Source organism: Puma concolor, chromosome B1 (assembly GCF_028749965.1).
Source record: "Puma concolor isolate L17-30 chromosome B1, mPumCon1.1.hap2, whole genome shotgun sequence".
Classification (NCBI taxonomy): domain Eukaryota; kingdom Metazoa; phylum Chordata; class Mammalia; order Carnivora; family Felidae; genus Puma; species Puma concolor.
The window spans coordinates 83,634,713-83,641,306 of NC_141670.1; the positions used below are offsets into that span (position 1 = coordinate 83,634,713).

At 37.7% G+C, this 6,594-nt stretch overlaps 1 pseudogene; it reads left to right on the forward strand.

The window, feature by feature from the left end:
* Positions 1-5,213: 5,213 nt before the first annotated feature.
* Positions 5,214-6,311, forward strand: LOC112858839 (ethanolamine kinase 1 pseudogene; annotated as a pseudogene).
* Positions 6,312-6,594: the final 283 nt, after the last annotated feature.

Below are 6,594 nucleotides of genomic sequence, written 5' to 3' on the forward strand. Positions count from 1 at the left end.
TATATATCAATTGTATATCAACATATATATACCTATGTATATCAACAATGATGCTGAAATCATAAGATCTTAGAACTATGATAGGCTAACTTTAGATATTATTTATGTGACATGTAGAAGTCCTTCAGCAACCTTCAAAAGTTTCATTTTCTTTTGTCTAGTAATACACAATTGGAAATACTATTTCCAAGGGGAAATAATCTGAAATGCAAAAAAAAAAAAAAAAAAAAAAAAAAAGAAACACAGTAAAAATTTGCAGAAGCATAAATATACCGGATATTTTCATGTGACCTGCAAGATGTTGCCCACTCTTCCTGCGGCCTGCTCTGTGGTATGAGAGGCTGACCTGTTTAGATTGCATCAACAGATGCCTTCTTCCCTGGCTTCTAGTTGTGTTTAGTCAATGAGAGGCACAAGCAGGAGAACAATCAGAAGGGAGAAGAGTAAAGCTGGGGTATTTACAGCCATGAATCTCCTTTTTAGATCTCCAAGTGTTGGCTGGTTTTCTGTGCTCCTTTCCCCAAGGCCTTAACTCCAGAGAGGCAGCACATTCCCTTCAGCTGCTCCAGGATCCTTTTCCTCCACGTATACTATTGGTAGCTCCAGCGTGTGGCACTATCCCTTGCTTGTTTCCCCAAACTCTGCCCATATCATTATAAATTAAGCCTCTATAAAAATCTTCCAGTGAGAATACAGAGCAAGAGGAACCCTCCTTCATTGCTGGTGGAATGCAACGTGGCACAGCCACTTCGAAAGACAGTCTGGCAGTTTCATGCCAAACTAAATCTAATCTTACCATACAATCCAGCAGTCACATTTCTAGGTATTTACTCACTGATGTGAAAATTTATGTCTCGACCAGAAACTGCACATGAATGTTTATAGCAGCTTTATTTGTATTCACCAAAAACTATAAGCAATCACGATGTCCTTTAATAGGCAAATGGAGGGGCGCCTGGGTGGCGCAGTCGGTTAAGCGTCCGACTTCAGCCAGGTCACGATCTCGCGGTCCGGGAGTTCGAGCCCCGCGTCGGGCTCTGGGCTGATGGCTCAGAGCCTGGAGCCTGTTTCCGATTCTGTGTCTCCCTCTCTCTCTGCCCCTCCCCCGTTCATGCTCTGTCTCTCTCTGTCCCAAAAATAAATAAACGTTGAAAAAAAAAATTAAAAAAAAAAAAATAATAATAGGCAAATGGATAAATGCACTGTGGTTCATTCTCACAATGGAATGTTACTCTGCAGTAGAAAGAAAGGAACTATCAAGCCACCACAGAAAACATGGAGAAACTTTAAATACACATTGCTAAGTGAGAGAAGCCAGTCTGGAAAGGGTACATCCTGTCTGATCTCGATTACATGATTATGTAATATTCTGGGAAAGACAAAACTGTGAAGAGAGTAAAACTATCAGTGGTAGCCATGGGTTTGTTGTGGAAGAGGGTTGCATAGGTGAATTACAGAGGATTTTAGGGCAGTGAAACTAACTGTTCTGTATGTTACTATAATGGTGAGTACATTACATCATGCATTTGTTAACCCCCATAGAACTTACAGCACAAAGAGTAAACCGTAATGCATGTAAATTTTAAAACATTATTTAGGAGGTCAGAGGATCCCAGGATGGAATGCAGACTCTGAGCAGAGAATCTAACTATATTACAAATATATGAAACAACCTCAGTGTAAAAGGATACGAGAGAAAGGTACTGACCTAAGTAACTTTGGAAATGAGTTGAATCTGGAAGACTAAAGGCAAAAGAAACTGCACATGAGCATTATACCCTATTTGATAAAGTTGTTTTCTACCGGAGTAAAAGTTAACAATTCTAATACTCCTATGTATATATCATAATTGAACAATTAAGTAAATGGCTAGTAGATGGTCAGAGCCAGGTTTCTCATTGTTGGAGTGGAAATTTACAGACAGACAAGGGAGAAATCTAAAATAATCCGTGTGGTAATGGATCAGAGTTGAAGACATCAGTATGAACTCATCTTTAGCTTAATATAGAGATGTTTACATATAGAGATAATTATAAATATGAATATATGCATGAGTTATACACAGATATATTTCTCTGCTCTGTCAGCTGAGCAAGTCAAAAAGTAACAAATCTCAGTAACAATGACCACACCAAATGTCCAGATCTTAGTCTTCTAATAATTATTCTCCAATAAAAGGACCTAGGGCTCCTTGAAAAAATGGCTGATCCGAATACTAGGGCAAGAAATAAACAAAATAAGCCTACAGCATTTTTTAGTGTCAGAAAGTAAGGAAGTACTCTAAAAAATCCTACATTGATGGGAGTATGTCAGAGGAACATAGGAGGCAACTGAAAGAGCCCCCAGTGACCAAATCTGGAACTATTTGAGCAACAAAATAAAGTAGCATTGTATTAAAACCCAAAGAATAAAATATATATCCATGAGCCCATACTAGTAAAAAATGAATAAATAAATAAGTAGGGATAAAAGACAAGACCCCTTGCAGAAGAAGTCTGAATAATACATGTAGACATATCCCTCAAGGAGGGGGAGCATGAATCTTCACTTTTTAAGTGTGTGCTATACATAGTGATTTTTCCCCCATTGAATACATTAAGGAAAAGGAAGTGGGGACAGTAACTTTACAGTAGAAGAACCTGGCAAATATGACTTCAACCAGCTGATTGAGGTCAACACCAACAGTGATAAATCATGCTAACATATGTACCCTTAATATGACAAAATGAATAATAGCATGGTCTTCTCAAAACTCATAGCTCCAGTCTAATCATAAAATAGAAAATAAGAAAAATTCCATTAGTGTAGCATTCTACAACATACCTGACGAGTATTCTGCAAACTGTCAAGGTCATTAAAAACAAGGAATGTCTGAGAAACTATCACAGCCAAGAGGTACCTAAAGGGATTTGACTGCTCAGTGTAATGTTGTATCGCAGTTGGGACCCTGAAACAGAAAAAGACATTATGTAAAACTAAGGAAATCTGAATAAACTATGGGCTTTAGTTAATAGCAAAGAATCAATATTGGTTCATTAATTGTAACATGCACCATAGTGAGATGAAATGTTAATAAGAGACACTGGGCAAGAAAGTATGTAAAAGAACTGTCTGTACCGTCATCTCAGTTTTCATGTAAATCCAAAACTGTTCTCAAGACTAAAGTCTATTTTTCACAAATCTTCTCAATTATCCAGTTTAACTGTGTAGTTTTCTTGGTAGGACGCTGACTAATAATCCAAATGAATTCAAACCAGAAGCAGAATTGTTAAGAAAACAGTTTCTCTTGACTAGCTGTAGCATCATACACCTGTTAAAAATATTTCAATGAAAAGTATAAAAGAGAAAATGTTTAAATTATATTGAGTAAATATTTGAAAAGCAGAATGCATCATTTCATAGGTATCATGTTTACCAACTATGTTTATTTTTTAACGTGAATAGGAAAAAAAATAGGAGGACAGGCATCGATATGTGAAGAGTACCTATGAGTGGTAGAAAACAATGTTTCTCCTACTCTCCTTTCTACTTTTTTGTGTCTTCCAAAATTTCTGAGTACGTACTATCTTTGCTATGGAAAAGAATAATAACTTACACTTGAAAACTTTTGATAAAGTTTTATTCTTAATTATACTTGATGCCCTATCTGTTGTTTTAGTTTTATCATTTCAAAATTCTGGCATAGTTACAAACTCAAAAGTTTGTTATTTTGTGTATGTTATGGTCTGAATTGTGTTCCTCTAAAATTCATATGTTGATGTACTAACCTCTGGTACCTCCGAATGTTATTGTATTTGGTGATAGATTGTTAAAGAGCTAATTAAGATAAAATGAGATCATAAGATCAAATTGGAACCTGGTCCAATTTGACTGGTGTCCTCATAAGAGAAGATTAAGATACAGACAGACATGGGGTGCCTGGGTGGCTCAGTTGGTTAGGTGTCCGACTTCAGCTCAGGTCATGATTTCGCCGTTCATGAGTCCGAGGCCCATGCCAGGCTCTGTGCTGACAGCTCAGAGCCTGAAGCCTGCTTCAGATTCTGTGTCTCTCTCTCTCTCTCTGCCCCTGCCCAACCCATGTTCTCTCTCTCTTTCTCAAAAATAAACATTTAAAAAGAAATTGTAAAGACACAGACAGACAGGTACAGAGGGAAGACTTTGCGCAGAACCAGAGAAAGGCAGACACCTATAAGACAAAGAGAGAGGCCTAGAAAAAACCACCTCTGCCCATATCCTGAGTTTGGACTCCTGGCCTCCAGAACTATGAGAAAATGAATTTCCATTGTTTGAGCCACCAGTCTGTGGTAATTTTTTATGGCAGTCTCAACTAGCACAGTGAATCACTATTCGGTGTGAGTCTCAATTCTCTCTGCATCTTTTTAAATCTTATTCTCTATATTGTACAATTTAATAATTAGTTTCTGGTAATAACTGTTCATTCCTAAAAACAGTATCACTGTGAAAATAATTTGTCGTAATCTGATAGTAGCTCAATTGAAAACATTGAAAAAATAAGTTTTAATTGAAATTTGTTGATGCTAAAAATAATTGAATTTGTTCCACAGAGATAAATTTATGTGGATAGCTATGCAAATGTACACATATTCTGAAAGAAAAACAAAACAAACAAAACAAAAACACATAGAGAAAGAAGTATTAGACCCTACAGTGGTGGTTGAGCTTCAGAATCACTTGGGAGATTTTTTCAAATGGGGATGCCTGGATGTAGCTCTGGAAGTTCTGGTTTAAAGGCCTGGCATATAGTCAAGTCACTGGAATTGTAAAATCTCCTCCAAGTAATTCTAATGTGCAGCCAGAATTGAGAACCACCGCTTTGTAGTAAGAAAACACTACCTGAGTTTTAATCTGGGTGAGGGAGTAGTAAAGATTTTTAAAATTCTCTCTTACTCATAGAACCAATAAGGAACAAACTGAGCAGTGGAAAATAAAAAAATATCCTCAGTATCATCAGTAAAACCAGGGAAAGGCCATAACCTCGAAGCCTAAAATTTGAGGACAAAATCCTTACTCATCCTATAGAGAGGGAAGAAGGTGAACATGAATCAGCTTTGAAGCAGTGCTTTGGAGTCAAAAGTAATAAACTAAACAACTAAACAGAAGGCATCAGATGCATGGAGTCTCTCAGGAAGTCACAGGCCAGCTAGTCAGCACCCACCATGGTTTTTGGCTTTGGCATTTTCTTTACAGTGGTCTCTACTGTGGCCTGGACCATGGCTAATTATATCAGTGGGCTCCCTGGAGGTGCTTAAGTTGAACGTCATGATTCAGGGTCAGGAGGAGCAGAGCTGTCAGGAAGGTCTCTGAACCACCTTCAACACCTGTGGCCATGGTGGGAGCCACCCCCCCCCCCACAACCTCCCCCAACCAGGAGGAGACCTGCAGATCATTATAGATGAAATCACAAACTTACTGGCTGCTATGTGAATAATATAATGGAAGATACAATCCTAGTGACAAGCTACAACAATAAGACTGAGAGGTTAGTTGGTGAGATATGGAAATAAAGAGTTTTTGAGTATTGTAAGCTCATAGTTGCACACCACAGCTCAGTTGGACCTTCAGTAATGAGCCATGCTATTAGTTTATACCGAGAAAAACACTGTGGTGTCTGCCAACTCAGCTTTTTTTCAGGCTAATAGCTCATCAGCTTGCTAAAATCTATACTATTCATGCACACAATGGTTGAATTCCCAAATGTAATCAGTGGCTACAGATGGGAAGATATTTCTCTCCCATTCCCACAGCATTTGCAGATAGAGACATTAAGAAAATGTTCCGAAGTAATATACGAAACCCTCAGGTTCTTCAGGAGGCGATGACATTCAAGAAGATTCTTTCCAACCTGGGATTACCAGTTAGTTGTGCTTTGCCGTAATGTCCTCTTGTGGAAGAATAGAATTTATGGTGAGAAACAAGCTGTCATACAGTTCATTGATTCTAAAATTCTTGGCATAACTACCTGCTACATGATATTAGAAATCATTTCAGTGAATGTGTATGTCCGAGTGGTGTAGACTATATTCTCTATCCAGATGGGAAACTCCAGGGCCAGTGACTACATTCTTACCTTGAAGCCTACAAAGAATATAAGGACTTTAGAGACAGAAGTTACGGAAAAGGAGGTAAAAATAGTCAAGTCAGTTTGCACTGGCTTCTCTTATCTTTGGGGATTGTGGGCTCTGATTAAAGCCAAATACTCCACTGTTGAGTTTGATTTCCCTGAGTATGCAATTGTTCGTTTTAACAAAGACTTCAAAATGAAGCCTGCAGTTACTGTATTAAGTGCTTAAGAGATTTAATTATTTGTAGGCACTGAGCAATCCTTGTATGTCTCTTCTTAAGAAATTCTGAAAAGCCAATATTAATTAGAATTCTGTTATTTAATCTTGCTTGACAAATTGTGCCCCTATACAATCTTTTTATTGTTTAAATAGATTGAATGATGTCAAGAAATCTGCCTGTTGCTTTCACTATGTGGAGGCCTAGAAATACGTTGAATTTGCAAAAAGCTATGAAGATGTCCGTTTAATCCTTTCTTTGATAATGTAATCTATGTTATATGTGGATGGTTAT